Source organism: Orcinus orca, chromosome 10 (genome assembly GCF_937001465.1).
Source record: "Orcinus orca chromosome 10, mOrcOrc1.1, whole genome shotgun sequence".
In the NCBI taxonomy this organism is placed as follows: Eukaryota; Metazoa; Chordata; class Mammalia; order Artiodactyla; family Delphinidae; genus Orcinus; species Orcinus orca.
In genome coordinates, this window is record NC_064568.1 from 101,238,356 (window position 1) to 101,257,335 (window position 18,980).

The 18,980-nt window shown below is 45.7% G+C and overlaps 1 long non-coding RNA gene across 2 annotated transcripts in view; it reads left to right on the forward strand.

Moving 5' to 3' along the window:
* The first annotated feature begins 385 nt into the window (after positions 1-385).
* The window catches only part of LOC117197077 (uncharacterized), a 177,432-nt gene continuing 158,837 nt past the window's right edge, over positions 386-18,980 (forward strand). For both annotated transcript variants that reach the window (XR_007479563.1, XR_004477561.2), the window contains exon 1: positions 386-1,078. This is a non-coding gene — a long non-coding RNA (uncharacterized LOC117197077). The remainder of the gene's footprint in view (positions 1,079-18,980) is intronic.

An 18,980-nucleotide genomic window follows, 5' to 3' on the forward strand; every position in this document is an offset into this window, starting at 1 on the left:
CCTCGGAGTGCTGAGCAGAGGATGGCGTGACCTGACGCAGTTTCATAGAGTCGTCCCGGCTGTGATGTTACTCCCCACTAGACAGACAGCTCATAGGATCTTGTTGACCTTTATTCTCAGAGAGCCTCTGGCTTGTAGAAGACCTCAGTATGTTTTACAAATGAATGAGGAACGAATGAATGCATGAGTGAATGCTATCTCCCAACCACTGGCTCCTGGCTCCGGAGGGCTCTGGAAGTCTCCTCACTGCTGAAGGAAAGTTCTGGTAGCAGGTGCTGCCAGCGGCCCAGTCCCCCGGGGCTCTTAGCTGCCTGCTTGGGCGTCGCTATGGCAGCAACACACATCCAAACCAGTTTTCCTTGTTGCCACAGAAAGGGCTGCTTCATGGATCCGTGTCACCCAGAGGGAGGATTTCAGGGCGTATCTCACAGCCTTGGCCTGGGCCCTGCCCTGTGCAACGCTCTGCTCAGTGTCACTGATGGAGCCCCAGAGTTACTACCAGCTGCAGATGCAGGTGGGAGGGATGGATGATTTGTTGATCGACAGACTCAGGATTTAAAACTATCTTTGTAGGTTCAAGCCAAGAGGCCCGACCCATAGGAGAAGGTAAAAATAGGCAGACATGGAAGGTTCTACGGCAAAGCCAAAAAATCAACTGTAACAAATGGGATTGGGGATATGTAGCTTCAGGATGTGGTGAGCACTGTCTGAATTAAAAGTGTGAAGCAATTGGCAGAAATCCTAAAGCAAGCGGAGAAGCTGTTCTGGAAGTATATTAATAGATGCGTATTTTCTCAGAGTGGTTATATCCTCCTCTGACTGTGTAAGGCCACTCCTAGGACTTCAAGTCCCGCCATGGGTAGCACACTGGGAGGTGGTGTAGAGCAGTGGGTGCTGGGAGGAGAGGAGTCTGGCTGTGGGGACTTGGCGGCTCTCTTCAAAGATCGGAATTATTAAGGCAAGAGGGCTCAGGTTTGAGAGTTATTCGGAATGACCTTAAGGACCACTGGATGTCAGCTAAACAGATGAAAATGTTGTCCAGACATCAGATGGGTTGGCCCAGACCTCTTTTTATGAGGTGAGTGGGGGTGGGAGTGGGGACAACCAATGGGCAGGGAAGCTTAAGCATCAGATAAGCACTTTTACTTGATAATTAAAAAACCCCTTTCACAGTGGGATTCCATGCATTTATGCTTCTCTATTACTGTGTGAGGTAGAATCTGCCAGTTCCTCCTTGATATCCATTTTCACTTCTCCCTTAACAGTGAACCCCAACATTTTTAGCATGCCTTTCCAGAACAAGGGCTACTTTCCCCAACCTTCCTTGGAACTAGGTATGGCCAGGGAGTGCAGTTGTGGATTGTGACCAATGGAGTAAAAGCGGAAGTATCACGTTCAAATTCTGGGAAGCAGTAGTAAAGAGAGGAGGGGTATACTCTTATTTCCCCTTCCTCCTTTATGTAGGCTGGAATGTGGATGTGGTGGCTGGAGCTCAGTAGCCATTTTGGGACATGAGGTAGAAGCTCTGTATTGATAAGGAGCCTGCATTCCTGATGGCTATGACCATTACTGCAACCCCATATTGTTACCTTTATTCTTCTTTCTTTCTTTCTTTATTTTTGGCTGCATTGGGTCTTAGTTGAGGCACGTGGGATCGTCGTTGTGGCACGTGGGATCTTTAGTTGCGGCATGTGGGATCTTTTAGTTGTGGCATGTGGACTTCTTAGTTGCAGCATGTGGACTCTTAGTTGTGGCATGTGGGCTTCTTAGTTGCAGCATGAGAGCTCTTAGTTTCGGCATGCATGCGGGATCTGACCAGGGATCGAACCTGAGCCCCCTGCATTGGGAGCACAGAGTCTTACCCACTGGACCACCAGGGAAGTCCACCTTTATTCTTTATTTATGTAAAGGACACACGAAGGAACAGCACTGAAATGAATGACGTGGACTCCCCAGTTGGATTGCCTGGCTTCAAATTCCAGCTCCACTAGTTGCTAACTACGTGCCCTTAAGTTTCTTAACCTCTCTGTGCCTCAGTTTCTAAATTTATAAACTGGGAATAATAATAGTAACAACTGTGCGGTTTTTGTTTTTGAAGGGGTTTAACTGAGAGGACACACCTGAAAGCACAGGAGATTGACACACGGTAAATGTTTGACGCATGCTGTCCATTGTCGTCGGTAGACAGAGTCTACACATTTTTTGCTCATACTTTGCATCTCCATACACTGAGGCAAGTACAGAGCTGTGCTAGGTGTGCTTTCCCTCATTTACTTGCTCATTTGATAACTTCCAGTAATGCTCCAGAAAGACAAAAAGAAACAATATAAGAACAGTCAAAATGCAATTTATGCATGCATATTCAAGATTTTTTCTTAAGACAATCTCCCTTAAGGTTTGGATTGAGGAATTAATCGTTTCTAGAAGAGTGGGTCGTTGGAATTTGCTGTGTGTTCTGAGTCCCTTCACTGCTCTGGTTATTAATGTTTAGACTGTATATAGATATAAATTTCATAATGATGAGCAGGAATTTGTACGTAGAGAAAGAGTACACTTCTCTGGTAGGCGTTGTCTTCCCGAGTTTCTTAAGAAACCGAAGTCTGAACATCATCCGTTCATTTATTTATTCATGGGAATTTAAAGGCAAATGAGGGATGCATGCCCTAAGATGCTCTCAGCTTTGTGGAGAAGGCAGATATGCTTCCTGCAGCTCTCTGGACATGCCTCTTCTTATGTCTGTCTCCCTGGGCTGTGGGTGTCAGAAGATGAGTAAGAATTTGCCAGGAAGAAAAGGTGGGGCAGCACTTCTGGGAATTTATCCCCCAGAGGCGTCTGCACATGTATGGGAGGATGTGCGAACACGGTTATTCACGGCAGCATCGTTTGTAATAGCGGAAGTCTGGAACCCATATGTCCATCTATAGAGGGCTGGGTAATCTACTGACATCCCTGCAGTAAAATAGTATACAGCTGGAAAAAGAAAGGGTTGTCATCAGTGCTCTGATAGAACAAGGCTTCCGGAATATACTGTTAAGCAAAAAAAAAAAAGCAAAAAGCAGTGAGCATATATAGTGGGTTATGTTTTGTGTAAGGAAAGTTGGGGGCATATACATCCATATTTCCTTGTATTTGCAGAAAGACTGGCAACATAAACAAGGAACTAATAGAAATGACACCCCCCCGCCCCCCCACCAGTAGGAAGGCAGAGGACCAGGCCAGGGTGGGAGCCACTCTTCCTAATCATTCTTTATTATTTTGATTTTTGAACTATGTAAATATGTTATCTCCGCCAGTAGGTAAGATGAAATGTAATAAGAAAAGGGAAGAACGTTCTGGGCAGAGAGAACAGCATGTGCAGGGGCCTGGAGGCATGAAGCTGCAAAAACAAGACAACAAAGTCCCCCTAACTTGCATCTGGTGTCCCTCCGGCCGGGCTTCCAGAACTGTTGGCATGTCTCTGTTTGTGATTTCTGGACACCTACTGGAATCTAAGTTCCTTAAAAGTAGGGGACTTTATCAGTCTTGTTCACCACCACACACAAATTAACACTGGTTGCCTGATATTGTGAACTGACTGTCTGAGATCTTGCGCTCTCTCCCATGGGTCCCAGCATCTTCTGAAGGAAAACCTACTTCTCTTTCCATATCTTGTTCTGCTTCTCAGCAGGGGACCTATGTGCTTCCTTTTCCTGGACCAGGAGTCATTCCATCTCTCTTCAAGAAAACAAAAAGCTATGGCTGACTGGTCACAGAGAAATTATACATTTAAGCAGAAAACCACCTCTTTGAATAAAGTTGCACGTGAATGTAAATCTATATGCATGCACACGTAAGAATGTATATAAACTTATTCTTACACATATGCACAGGGAACTACGCGAAATACACAATAGATACAGCCCATTTCACCTGTTAAATAGAAACTACTTGAGTGGTTTTTCTGGAATAGTGGTTTTCAAGAATTTTAACTTGTACACCTCCTGAAGGAATTTTGCAAAAACCGTCCACAACATTTACAACTCAACATCTAAAATTTTTTTTATCGTAAGTTTAAATAGTTGTCAAGGATGTAAGTTTTGGCGTATTGTAAAAGGTTGGCTCTTTAAAGTAAAACTATGACAAGACTTTAAAATATAGGCCAAACAGGGCTTCCCTGGTGGCGCAGTGGTTGAGAGTCTGCCTGCCGATGCAGGGGACGCGGGTTCGTGCCCCGGTTGGGGAAGATCCCACATGCTGCGGAGCGGCTGGGCCCGTGAGCCATGGCCGCTGAGCCTGCGCGTCTGGAGCCTGTGCTCCACAATGGGAGAGGCCACAACAGTGAGAGGCCCGCGTACTGCAAAAAAAAAAAAAGAAAAAAAAAAAAATAGACCAAATGGAATTTAAGTGCTGTAACGATTTGATAATTGTCACATTTTACACTATGTTAACACTTCTTGTTAACATTCAGACATTTTTCATCTTCCTTTTTTCACCTTGCAGTCCTATTTCTATTCTGCACACATTTTTATCCTAATGTAATACATTTTTATGCTTGAAAGTCTTTTATTGGTCTCATAATTATCTCAATCAAATCTATGTATGTAAATTGCACCTGTATTTTATTTCCCGTGACAAGTTGCTAAATGGTAAAAAAAAAAAAAAAAAAAAAAAAAAAAAAGTGTTTTATTTTCTTTGTGGATTGAATTAGCACCAAAATAGATAGTAGAGAATTTGTCAAAATAAGGTGTATCAGCTTACTCTTGCCTCAAGAATTACAAGCTATCAGAGCCCCCCAGTGAGCATTCTTTTAGCTCGGGAGTCTGTGGGTGGTCGACTGAGTGGTTCTTCAGGTCTAGAAGGGCTGGTGGCTGATCTGTCTGGGCTGGTGCACAAACCAGCAGCCAGCTGGTCAGCTGGGATGTCTGGTGTCTGCTGCCTGTGCTTTCTCAGTCTCCAGTGGGCTAGCCTGGGCTTCTTCATGGGGCAGTCGGGCAGGGTTCCAAGAGTGTGGGTGTGACCAAACAAAGCTTCTTGTGTCCAACTTCAGAACTGACTCATTCTCACTTCTGCCACATTCCACTGGCCAGAGCAAGTTCTAAGGCCAGTCCAGGCTCAGGGATGGGGAAAGAGACAGACTCACACAGTCACATCACAAGGGCAATATTTTGATAGATTTATACTAAGTTTTTCATTTTGGGGTACTAATATAAATGGTGTTGTGTTTTTAATGTCAAATTCCACTTGTTTATTGCTGATATATAGAAAAGGAATTGGCTTTTATATATTAACTTTTTATCCTACAACCTTGTTATATAATCACTTATTAGTTCCAGGAGGTTTTTTCTTTTGTCAGTTCTGTCAGATTTTCTACATAGATGACCATGTTATCTGGGAACAAACACAGTTTTATGGCTTCTTTCCCAATCTGGGTACCTTTTATTTCCTTTTCTTATCTTATTGCATTAGCTAGAACTTTCAGTACAGTGTTGAAGAGGAGTGGTGAGAGGGACATCCTTGCCTTGTTCCTGATTCTAGTGGGAAAGCTGCTAGTTTCTCATCATTAATTATGATGTTAGCTGTAGGCTTTCTGTAGATATTCTTTATCAAGTTGAGGATGTTCCCTTCTACTCTCAGTTTACTGAGTTTTTCTTATTATGAATGGGTGTTGGATTTTATCAAATGATTTTCTGTATCTATTGATGTGATTGTGTGATGTTTTTTCTTTTTTATTCTGTTGATGATTGCATTAAGTGATTTTTGAATGTTGAACCAACCTTGCATCCTTGGGATGAATCCCATTTGGTTGGGTGTATAATTCTTTTTATGCATTGTTAGATTCAATTTGCTAATATTTTGTTGAGGATTTTTGTATCTATATTTATATGAGATATTGGTCTGTAGTTTGCTTGTAACGCCTTTTCTGGTTTTGGTATTAGGGTAATGCTGACCTATTAGAATGAGTTAGAAAATATTTCCTCTCCTGGAATAAGATTTTAATGATAAAATTGATAAAAATAGGTTTTAAACTATGTTATTAAACAACACACCAAATCTGAAAGAAATCACAGGAAACTTCCATCCCAGGGCTTTTGCTAAGGTGTCTTGAAAATTTTAGAAATTGTTTAAAACATTCCTGTTACAGTTAAAATGACCAGCATATGACTAAAATTATAAAACTCCAATAGCTGCATGGTTTAGCTATTTGAATGTGCTTTTCTTCTCAGCTAATGACACCTCCTAGGGATGAATTTTAGGAATAGCGGCAAAGAATTTCTTATATTTAAAAATGTGAGGAAGAAAAGTATTTTTTAGCATTAAAAATTCTTACAGATGTTCTCCTTGATTTGCGCCTATAGGACTAACCTAAGAATGGTGAATTTTCTCTTTCTCCCTCCCCCCACTTCCTCCTTCTCCCTTTCTTTGACAGAGGTGAGAGAGTGGAAGAGGTGACTTTGTTGATGAAAAGTTGTTTTTATTCTAGTTCCCCACCCCTGACCATCTAACTGAATTCAGACATCCCAACACAGGCCAAGTACCTGGTTTGACTAACAGGCTTTCCCTTAACAAGCAAATAAGCAAAGGTGCAAACCAGGGAAAACCCAAAAGCCCTATGAGTCAGCAGGGCCATTATTATTCATCAAAGGAGGCTCTCCTTTGGTTGGCTGCCCTGGAGTTTTCCCGTCACAGGATAATGAGCCACGGGAAGATGTAGGAGGGCTGAGGGGTGAGCCTTTCTTTTATAAAATGGGAGAAAGGCTTTTGCAAACTCCAGCACCTTCTCACCGCAACCACTTTAGGAGAGTGCACATGTGGAGAACGAAAATCTAGAACATGATTCTCTTAAGACTATCCAAGAGGTACCCCCTGGAAAGTTTTCACATTTCCCAAAGTTAGGGGGTGCCTAGTAAGTTAGGGGATCTTCCAGTTGTCGTAGTAAACAGGGCCTGTGCAGACGTTACTTATAAAGAGAGAACCTCCCCCATCATGTACAGGAGAACTGGGGACAACTCCCGGCAACTCTGAGGACGTTCTTTGGGGTTTTGTTCTGAGATGCCACAGAAATTGCTTTTCTAAGTAGACCATAAGCGTTCTGAGGGCAGATGTGTATCCTTTATTACTATTCCCCCAGAGGGCCCAGATAAGTTGGGCAGACGGTAAACCTGCACAAACACACAGCAGATGGACTTTTCTGTCTCGGAGGTGTAGCATGTTTTCGCAAGGTGTTCTCATTTCCCTTCTCTTATTTTGAGCTGGCGAGAATTTTAAGTTTAAAAGGAAGAAGAATGTGCAGGTTACCTTTCTAACTTTTAAAAACCTGTGGTAGTCGTCAGAAGTGCTGTGCATTTGGTTTCCTGATCTTGCCTCCGTCTCAGAGTTTACCCTGATAGCAGTTCTTCCTTAGTCACTGATCCACCTGCTGATAGCTGGGCCCCAGGCTGTCCACATAAAGACCACGCTCCCCGACCTCCCTTGCAGCTGATTGTGGCCAAAAAGACAGACAGCAGTGTTGCCTGGAAGCTTATGGAAAGTTCCATCAAAGATGACACTGCACATGCTTTTTTTTTTTCTCCCCCCCCCCCCCCCGGTACGCGGGCCTCTCACTGCCGCGGCCTGTCCCGTTGCGGAGCACAGGCTCCGGACACGCAGGCTCAGCAGCCATGGCTCACGGGCCCAGCCGCTCTGCGGCATGTGGGATCCTCCCAGACCGGGGCACGAACCTGCGTCCCCTGCATCGGCAGGCGGACTCCCAACCACTGCGCCACCAGGGAAGCCCTGCACATGCTTTTTATCTCTGCTTCTTCTGCTTACTGTTCTTTCCGTTATCCATTGCTGTGAACCAATCCACTCGGAAAATTAGCGACTAAAACCACTACAGTTTATTATTTTTTATGACTCTGGGGGTTGGCAATCTGGGAGGTTTCTCATGCTGGTCTCCGCTGACATCCCAGCTGGGCCGTGGGACCTGAGATGGCCTCGTGGTCGTATCTGGCCACTGAGGTTCCTTGGTTCTTCTCTGCGAGGTGTCTTGCTCTCCCAGAGGCTGGATGGACTTTATCACAACATGGGTATCAAGGTTTCCAGAGGGAGACAGAGGAAGCTTCAAGACCCCTTAAGGGCTGGGCTCTGGAATGCACACGTCACTTCCGCCAAATTGTATCGGTCAACCTGGATTCAGGGGTGGAGAAATAGAACCCATGTCTTGATAGAAGAAGAGGCAGTGACCTTGATATTGCAAAAGTGTGCAGGCACAGGAGGCCCGATTCACTGGGGCCCATTATTAAGAACCATCTATCATGTTTGTTGTCTGGAATGTGGTTGTGATGTCTAGAATCCAAGCAGTTATCCTGGACAAGCTATGGAGACCACTTGCTGGGAACGTTGGAGGGGCGAGATGGAAAGAGCCTGAGCCCCCGCACGCTCTCTGAGTTGTAGACCATCTACCTCCATCGTGGTTTAATAGGAGAGAGCTCTAAACTCCTATTTGTTTGAGCCACTGTCATTTTGAACTTTCCGTTCCTTGCAGCCAAATCTTCACATTCTCTCCGTGCTCAACCTCTTCGAAATTTCCAGCCCTACTTACCGGTTTAAATTACACTGCTTAGGGTTTTCTGTACTTTCAGGATCACAGAGGAAGAGGGAAACTAACCCTGTAAAGATGCCATCATGACGTTTTGATATAATTTCCTATTCCACCTGGCAAGCCTGGGGAGAATAAGATGAGGCAGAAAAGGGTTAGGAATGGTCATGCACCTGAAACATTGCCTGCTTCCAAGTCGATCAGCGTAATCTCAGTGACTAGCTCGGGGAGAGCCCAGGAACCACAGTGGCAGGTCCAGGAACGTCCCAGGCAAACTGAAAAAGCCAAACTTGCCCATGCATAGACTTGTGGATCAGTGGTTCATTTGGATGTGGTCAGAAGCAGGCCTGCTCCTTGAAATAATGATAAGCTGTGTATCTCAGATTCCATCTGGAAACCGTTCTTAGATTTCCATTATGAAGAGATGATTTTGAGTTGGGTGTCTCTCAGCTCATCTGTTTTGCATGTGCACCAGGGTGGTTCTAGAGATGAACAACAGCTTTCTCCTCCCCATTTTTCCTTCAAGTTTTATGGTTTGGTTTGGGCTTTATTTATAGCACGTCACATGTAGAAATACAGCAGGGCACTGCCCAGAGGACAAGTGACGTCCTATCCTCTTACATATTCCCCACTCATAATTACTTTAGGCTGTTGTAAGTTTGCATTTCTTTTCTATAATGATACAGTAGACACAAAGAACTGGAAACAGAAATGTTCCCCCCACCCTCCTGAGTTGCCCTGCTCCACCCCCCATACCCAGGAGGGTGTACATCAGTCCTGGGTTCATTAACCCACCCGTGGAAAACAGATTAATCTGGAGGCTTCAGCCACTCTTAGAGGCCAAGGGACCTTGAACCCTTATCTCCTCCCTCTCTCTCCTCCAAACAGAATAGTACACAAACAAGTCTGGACAGACAGAAGGCATCTATCTACTCCCAAAGAAGCTCCACGGACAGGGCTGGCTCTGTGACCTTGCTTTGTCATCCATCTCTGAGTTTAGAGCCTCACTGCCAGGGACTGTCCAGCGTTTCTAGACCTCCAGCCGTGTGTGGTCTTCTGGTCACTCAGACCCCATCACAGGTGCTTGCATTGCCTTTAGCTCTCTGTGAAGGACGAGCTGGCGAGGCCACATATGGGAAAACCTGGACGTATGACAGAAATGCAGCCTAGTTAAAGCAGAAACTATGCATAGACATATATGTGTATTTGTTTCCAGAGGACTTGGCTTAGAAGACAGATGTGCAGTATTGGGGCATAAATTTGCATGTATGTGGCACAAATTTGCATATTATGTTCATAAGTCTCTACTTCCAAATAAAGTAGAGAACACCTTATTTATTCTACTATAATTTATATTCCCCCCTTAGACCCATGTTGTATTACATCAGCTGTATTACAAACTAGTTCCCCTAGTTTGTCCTCTGTTTCCCAGAATTTGTTCTAATTTTGAAGAAATTCTTCCTAACTGTCGCCATTGTTGTGAAACCAGCCCTGAGAGACGTCAAGAGGCCTTTGTGAACTATTTGTTAGGTATTGTCTGAGGAGAAGACACTGGGTTCCCTAGAGACACCACACAAAGCTCCTCCAAAAGTATTAGTTAGGAAATTGGGCCTTTAATTGTATTTATGTAAATTATAACATTATGTTTATATCTATATAAAAAAGGATCTATAATTAAAAATTATAGGTGTAAAGAAAATGATTTTACCAAAAGTACTAGAAACCGTATCACAGTTATTCTCAAATGTAAAGTTAGGGATATTAGTCATGGTTCAAGAACAAGGTCATCAAACCTGCCAACATAATTATGTGTGAACTTGGGCAAGTTCTGTCGCTTCCCTTGAGCCTCAGTTTCTCCCTCTGGAAAGTGTGGATGGTGACAGGGATCTCAGTGTTTCCCAGACCTTGGGCACTGAGGCTCACCTTATGCTCGTATCACCGACACTATCATTTACTTCATAGTTTTCTGGAATTTAATAACTTTTAAACTTAAACTGGCATTATCTATCTTACCCTGCTCCTAAGTAAAAATACCTATGAAATGACAGATTTGATGTACTCTTTTTTTTCACCTTAAAATAAATACAGACTCTCAAATAATTTTAAAGATGCCCATCTGTATTCACTTGAAATTTTCTCAGGTACCATTGCACCTTGAGAACTGTGGCCAGAAAACTAAATAGTACCACAAAGAGCTTGGAATAAGACCGGTCACAGTTGTCCACAGTAGCTGTGTTTGTGTAGCTGTAGTGTGCACGTCAGGAGTGAGAGGAATTTTTGGTGGCCGTATTTTCAGGTAACCTTCTAAAATACCTCCCTGAATCTCAATTTCTCCACGTGTAAAAAAGGGAATGCTACCTATTATGCAAGATTATTGTGGAAATTCAAGGAAATAATGAATAAGAAACTGGGAACATGAGATTGATAGATGAAATAGCTACTCAGATAGATGGCAGCTCACTCCTCTTCCCCTTCCTCGCTTCTGCCCACACACGCCCACCTACCAGGCTCCTTTCATGTGTGATCTCTCCTCCGTTCCCCGAGCAAAACAGATCCCAACCTTGTAAAGGTCTCAGGCGTGTAACAATTGGGATGGATGAGCAAAGATCTAATTATCAAAGCTAAAGACTGTAGGCTTGTTTGGGGGAGTTGGTCCAGAGGAGGGTCTAGGAGCAGGGCGTGGAGACATGTGACAGCAGGGCAGAGAGGGGGCCTCTGTTAAGCCCGAGACCTGCCTTCTACCTCCTTCTGATGTTAAAGTTCAAAGTTCAGGGCTCCCCTGGTGGCGCAGTGCTTGAGAGTCCGCCTGCCGATGCAGGGGACACGGGTTCGTGCCGCGGTCTGGGAAGATCCCACGTGCCGTGGAGCGGCTGGGCCCGTGAGCCATGGCCGCTGGGCCTGAGCGTCCGGAGCCTGTGCTCCGCAACGGGAGAGGCCACAACAGTGAGAGGCCCGCGTACTGCAAAAAAAAAAAAAAAAAAAAAAAAGTTCACTATCACATATCCCTTCCTATGGGGCTCTGGTTATTGACAGATGTGTGTGTGTGAGAGAGACAGAGACAGAGAGACAGAGACAGAAAAAGAGGTCAGGCTGACCCCTCAGGGGACATTTGGCAATGTCTGGAGACATTTTTGATTGTCACAATCAGGGACAGGTTGCTACTAGCATCTAATGGGTAGAGACCAGGGACGTTGCCAGACATCCTTCGAGGCACAGGACGGCCCTTCCAGCAAAGAATTGTCCAGCCCCAAACATCGAACCCTGCTTTAGGGTTATTGTCATTTCTTCTGGGGAAAGAGAAGACACCATGCCCATCCTCCCACTCACCAAATGAGGTGTTTCCTGGTGGTTTCAAAACTCCTTTAACAAAATACAATTTTTTTCGTACCATAAATAGAGCTCAAAAGGCTATTCATGATTTCCATAGTGTGGGCCTCTGCGTGCATGTGTTATGGTCAAAGCGAGCTAGAAAGTTGGGAGGAGTACAATTAAGGATGACATAGAATAGGATACTAAGAAGACATTTAACAAGAGTTAATATTTATCGAGTCCTTCCTGAGTGTCAGACCCTGGGCTGAACGCTTCACATTTCACATGTGTCCCTAGTGGCAGCTGCCTGGTGGCCCCAGCTGGTTGTCCCCACAGGTCACACTCTGACATTTACGTCCCAGTTAACGTTGCTTTGGCTCCCCCCTCAGCGGGAATCCCTGTGTGTCCCTGGATGACGGCTCTGCCATTTGCTAAGGATGCTGGGGACAGGCCCGGGCAGATTAATTTAGATATAATTCGCATACCACACAATTCGGTCATTTAAAGTGTACAGTTCAATGGTTTTCAGTGTATTCACCCAGCTGCGCAGCCATCACCACGATTAACTTTAGAACATTCCCATCCCCCTAGAAAGAAACGCCATCCCTATTAGCAGTCACTCCCATTCGCGCCAACGACGCCCCCAGCAGCCACCGTTTACTTTCTGTTTCTATAGATTCGCCTTTCTGGCCATTTCCTACAGATGGAATCGTACAACACGTGACTGGTTTCTTTCATTTAACAATGTTTTCAAGGTTCAGACATGTTGTACTAAGTATCACTACTTCATTCCTTTTTCTTTTTTCTGTTTTGCCAACTAGTCTGTTATGTGAATACAGCATATTTTATTTATCCATTCATCAGTGGATGAACATTGATTGTTTCCATTTTTTGGCCATTATGAATGGAGCTTCTATGAATATTGGCATGCACGTTTTTGTGTGGACGTGCGTTTTCGTTTATCTCGGGTGTACCTGGTAGTGGCATTGTTGAACCCTACGTGGTTTGAGGGGCGGCCAGACTAATTTCTGAAGCATCTGCACCACTTTACTTTCCCACCAGCAGCGCACAAGGGTTGCCGTTTCTCCGCATCCTGGCCAACACTTGTCATGATGGCCTTTTGTAATAGTCACCCTAGTACTTCTGGTTACTTCTTGCTCCATTAAAAAAATCTGCCCAGTTGATAATCTCACAGCTAAGCCTCCTGTGTCTGTTTTCTTCTCTCTACTTTACGTCAACCCCACAGTTGGTTGTCGGGCACATCACTGCGGAATGATCGAGTGAACGACCTCAAACTTTACTGTCCTCCCTGCTTTCAGAGTTGGACAGCGGAGGTCAGTGAAGATTTCTCCCAACTTGGCGTCTATCTTGCTGCCTCTTTCAGTGCTTGTGATCTTCTCCATAACCTTTTCTGCAGTGGAAGCTCCGCGAGGGCCTTAGAATGAAGAGTGAGTGGACCGGGCTTCCGCGTTCATCCTATGTTGTGTTTGGGTGGTTGGCGGGACTATGAAAGCCTGTACTCCTAAGAGCTGATTTTAGAGAGGTGGTAGTGCTGTCCAGATTGGAATGAATTTGGATTGTTTTTAGTGATTGAGGCGGCAGATAATCTAGGCTGAGTTCAAAGTACAAGGTAGTGAGTGTGAGTCAGAACCAAGGGAGGAAAGTGTTCAGTGGGGCAACACCCAGCTCATCTGTTAGGACGGGATCTGGATGTCATTACATGAAAGGGAGGGAGAGAGGAAGGGAGAAAGGGAGGGAGGGAGAAAGGAAGGAGGGAGGGAGGGAGGGAAGGAGGGAGGGAGGAGGGAGGGATGGAGGGAGGGAGGGAGGAAGGAGGGAGGGAGGAAGGGAGGGAGGGATGGAGGGAGGGAGGAAGGAAGGAAGGGAGGGAAGAAGGAGGGAGGGAGGGAGGGAGGAAGGAGGGAGGGATGGAGGGAGGAAGGAAGGGAGGAAGGAAGAAGGGAGGGAGGAGGGAGGGAGGGATGGAGGGAGGAAGGAGGGAGGGAGGAAGGATGGAGGGAGGGAGGAAGGGAGGGAGGGAGGGAGGGAGGAAGGGAGGGAGGAAGGAAGGGAGGGAAGAAGGAGGGAGGAGGGAGGGAGGAAGGAGGGAGGGATGGAGGGAGGAAGGAAGGGAGGGAGGGAGGAGGAAGGAGGGAGGGGGAGGGAGGGAAGGAAGGAAGGAAGGAGGGAGGGATGGAGAGAGGAAGGAAGGAAGGGAGGGAGGGAGGGAGAGAGGAAGGAAGGAAGGAGGAAGGGAGGGAGGGAGGCAGGGAAGGAGAATCCTGAGAATCCTGAGAAGCCCTCATCAGCACAGCACCGCCCAGAGAATCAATACTTCAGCTGATGATTTAAACGGCAGGTCCTTGAGCTGGGGAAATATTCCTGGACGTTGGGAGGTGCGAGCTGAGGCAAAGCTGGCAGGGAGGGGAGCCGGTCCATCCTCAGGAGCCCTGCTCAGACTCGTGGCCTCAGAGGTTCCTTGCAGGACAAGCGGAAGCCCCAGCTGCAGGGGACGTTGATGGAGACAGAGGCCAGCACTGAGCAGGGCCGGCCCCTCCTCTCAGTTCAGGCGGGCGCCCTAAAGGAGCCCACGGACTCCAGCTGTGGGTGTGAGTATGGGGCGGGGGCTGGGAAGGAGTCCCTCCCCACCGCTTCTCGCCCCATCCTGTCCCGCTGGAAGGAATGGGGCTGGTTTGGCGCCTGGTGCCGTATGGCTTCCGTCTGAACATAACTGAGCAACTCGGCTTTGGGCGGTGTGCTGCTCAGGGGCACATTCACTTTTCAAAGTCAAAGTAGGAATTTACAGTGCTGCCTTTCAGGGCCCTCCTTCGGCACCAAGGTTATCTGGGAATTTCTGCCAAATTAAACCCGTATGCCTTCTTTAGCATGTAAAAAAAAGGCCCTTATTTTCAGATTTCAAAAAAATTACATGTTACCCTTGGCAGGCTTTAATCTTTAAGTGATATTTTTAGAAGGGATGATTTAAGGGGCATGAAAGGGTAAATTAGAAATTCATTCATTCATTGTATTGAGCGCCTATTAGGTGGGGTATACAGAGAGATATAAAGCCCGCGGTCTGCCTTCAAGGAAGAAAACCCTGAAAGAGCAGACAAATAACAGGACAGCCCAGAGATCCTCCAGCTCTGATTAGACCTGCTCTGTCCAGTATGGCAGCCACTGGCCACATGTGGTTCCCAAGTACCTGACGTGTGCCAAGTCCAAGGTCAGATGTGCTGCCATCGTAACAGACATACCGGGGGCCTGGAGATTCAGCATGGGAAAAGAATGCAAGATGTCTCATTAATAATTTGAGGTATCGAGTATGTGTTCAAATGGTAGTATTTTGTTTACATTGGGCTGAATATATTCCTAAAATGAATTTCATCTGTTTCTTTTTCTTTTCTTTGAACGTGGTCCCTAGAGACTTTCAAACCACACACCGACCTGTGTTATATTTCTGTTGGACAGGGCTGGGTTAGCACCGCAGAGCGCTTGTGCAAGGTGTGATTAGCAGAAGCGCACGGGATTATGTTTATGGGTGTCTGGAGGATTGCTAAGCTGAGAGGTAGGGCAACCGAGGGGGAAGAATAAGTTCTCCCCCCGTTCTCATTTCGGAGTCGTGAGTCCAGGCACCAGATTATTTAACCGCATTAGATGATCTTCGGGGTCTGATTTGAAATCTGTAGAAATGAGCATGTCAGCGCCGGGGATGAGAATGCAGGCTGAGCCTTTACCCCTGTACAGCCACATTCAAGGGACTCTCCCCCTGGAAAAGAAAGAGTTTGGGTTAACATCTCCTCCAGTGCTGACTTCCTTTCATGAAGGATTTAAGCCAGATTGTTGCTTTCCCTTGAGTGGCACTGGTTATAAAAGTATTTTCATTTTCATTTCATTCCATAAAATAATTTCATTTTCAGTGTGCATACTGCCCCAGCGAGGAGAATTCTGTTCACCGTTTTTTCCTGCTGATCATACCAGGTCATCCCACACTGCGCAGTCTCATCTCAGCATCTCCCGTGTGGCGTGTGCAGTTGTGTAGTGCTCTGAGTGAACCATCTTAGCTGCTTGTCTGTGACACTCCATCCATAAAAAAGACAAAGGGTTTAGACAAATTAGTGTATATTTTGAGGACACCACTGAGAGCCTGGGGTGCGAACATACTAGAAATAAAAGAGAAATTTTTTAATCTGGGGGATTTTTAATCTTAATATAAACATGTAAATAAATGCAAAGCCGAGAGCGAAGTGTCTGTCAACTTTCTTGTTTTCTTTCGTCACAGCTATTTTTAATCTTGCTTGGTTCAGAATTTGTGGCATTCCCGAGATTATTCTGTTGGAACCGGTTACAGCTGCATATATACTCTTCCCTTTGTGGTGAAACGTTGGGAAGCCTGGGTGTATTTTGTATTTCTTGACCTTTTCTCTAGTTGTCAGCTCCTAACAGGTTATATCAGCCTATGAACATTATTCCCTTGAGATTTCTTTTAATAGTTTGGGCACTGGAGCCAGTCGAGTGCAAAGCTCGCTCGTAACCTGTGAGGCCTTGGGCGAGTTACCCACTCTTTCTAAGCCTCATCTGTTAAACAGGCAGAATAACAGCGCTGGGTGAGGATTAAAAGAGATTATTCGCATACCGCCCTCAGCCCAGAGCCTGGCACTCGGTAAGTCGTGGCTATATTTATTATCTTTCCCCTGCCAACCTCATCCTGGCTTCCCACAGAGCAGAGCGCCTCAGAGGGGGACCTGGGAAGCCTCCTGCGTCCCTGGGAACCTGTGACAAATGGCAGCCCCGAGCCCCACCTTGGACCATCGAGTGTGATCTGCACCCCGACACTCAGCTGCCCCGTCCCTACCCTGCCTCCTTCCTGGGTGCGTGCCCACTGCAGGTGTGGGAGAGAGCTGAGGGGGTCTCTGGGAGAGGGCTGCTGGAGAGAGGACACTGAGGTGTCCTCTCAGAAACATATATATATGTTTTCAGATTCTTTTCCCATATAGGTTATTAGAATTTTGGGGGGGCAACGCTGTGTGGCATGTGGAGTCTTAGTTCCCCAACCAGGGATCGAACCTGTGCCCCTTGCAGTAGCAGCGTGGAGTCCTAACCACTGGACCACCAGGGAATTCCCACAAAATATTGAGTATAGTTTCCTATGCTAGGTAGTAGGTCCTTGTTGTTTATCTATCTTAGTAGCATTTACCATTGCCTAAAATGATACACTATTACTCTTACACTACATACCCATTTTTCACTTGTTTCTATCCATCTCTCCATTCACTTGTTTCTCTAGGATTTGGAAGTTCCTTGGAGGCAGAAACTTAATTGACCTGTTTGCTGTTCTGTCTCCAGTGCCTAGACTGTGGCTGGCACCCAGGAAGAGCCGGGTATTTGTTGAATGAATGAATTGATGGACAAATGATTGGATTTGGAGTTTGTAGACTCTCGTATGAGATTCTGGTCCTGGTGTCAATTCTTTTCTCCCCTGGTCCCTTGGAAGACGTAGAGGCTTTTGAAATGTTCAGCAGGCTTTGGGATTCTCAGTCCTGAAGGTTTGTTAGGGTGTCATTGATTGAACCCTGGTGATACTTGCTGGCCTTCATAGAGATCCTGCAGGATGTCAAGAAATAGTATTGCATCATTACAAATAGCTTTAAGTGAAGTTCACTATTGAACATTAGCCTGGGAATAATAAACATTCACTGGTAATTTTCTTACAGTACAAATACTACTTTAAGGGATTTCGAAATATTCTGTAGAGTCCAGACAGTAATATATCATGGGTTTGTCTTACATTGTTGGTCAGAAAGCACCAAGTCGGGACAGGTGAATTTTTTAGGATAATAATACATCAACCTTCTTAATCCTAAAATTAAAACACAAATATGAAAGTCGTTTTGATGTAGGAATTTTTCATCGAGTAGAATGTTTATCTGTACCTGTGTATCACGTGAACTCTCCTTGAGGGTGGTCTGCAGAGAGAGGAAGGGGGTCTCTCTGAAGCTTGAACAAAGAAAGTGATTCTCCAGGCGCTCACGTCTGAGTCCTGTCTCTCCCTCATTTTTCTCTTTCTTCCGTCCTCTTTTCCTCACCTGTGACGTGGAAATTTAAAAAGTTTCTTCTAGGCTTGTTGCTTCTCAAGGTCTCAAAGGGAAAAGTAAACAGACTTCTATCCAGTTAGCAGATTCTTTGCCTGACAGATGTTCACATAAACAGACACACTGACAGACCCACGGGACAGTCCCTTCGGAGGGGCTGTAGAGGAACTGACTTTCCAGTTCCCAGCCCAACAGTTCTTCCTGCTTTTGCAAAACTCTTTATGCTGAGATAATATAAGGAAAATTTTTACAATGTGTCATTTTAACGCACTCTCAAGTCACCTCTGCATCCAAGCAAGCAGGGAGATGGAATTATTACCTCATCAGGAGAGTGGTTCTTTGGCCTAACAAAGAAGCCATTTTCTTTGCTGTTTCTAGAAGCTCCTGAAAGAATTTTCCAGATGAACCCAAGTTGCCAGTGGTCTGCATCTGTCTCAGGAGGACATCTTCCTTACAAGATGACTGCTTTCTTTGTACTAGGAGGACTTCGTACCTCCTATCAGCGATAATTCTTTCAGCTGCAAGTGGCGAGAAACCTGATCTAAACAGGCTTAAGCAAGACAGAGAATATGCTGGCTGGTGTAAGCAAGCAGTCTAGACTACATGAGGGGCAGCTTCAGGTGGGACTTCATTCAAGCCTCAGATGATATAACCTGAGTCCTGCTGTCACTTCTTTCCCGAGTCAGCTGCCTACACGGTGGGCTCTTCCTCTGCAAGGTGGTTGCCAGCTGCTCTGGGGAGGAGGCGTGGCTGCTGAGAATGGGGTGCTGGGGATCTCTAGGGGATCTGGGGATGGTTACCAGGAGAAAAGAGAAGCTGGACAGCCAAGGATGCAGGTCTCTGCTACTCACGAGCTGCGTTTTCGCAGACAAGACAGACTAGAGGAGATGGTGGAACATAAATAATTTCCAGGGAATCCTACAAATGTGATTATACTTTCTTTGGGAGCAGATTTAGCCAGACCTAGAAGTTTTCCAACTGTCACATCATTAAAATCCCTGGGGGATTTAGACTCTAGAGGTTTG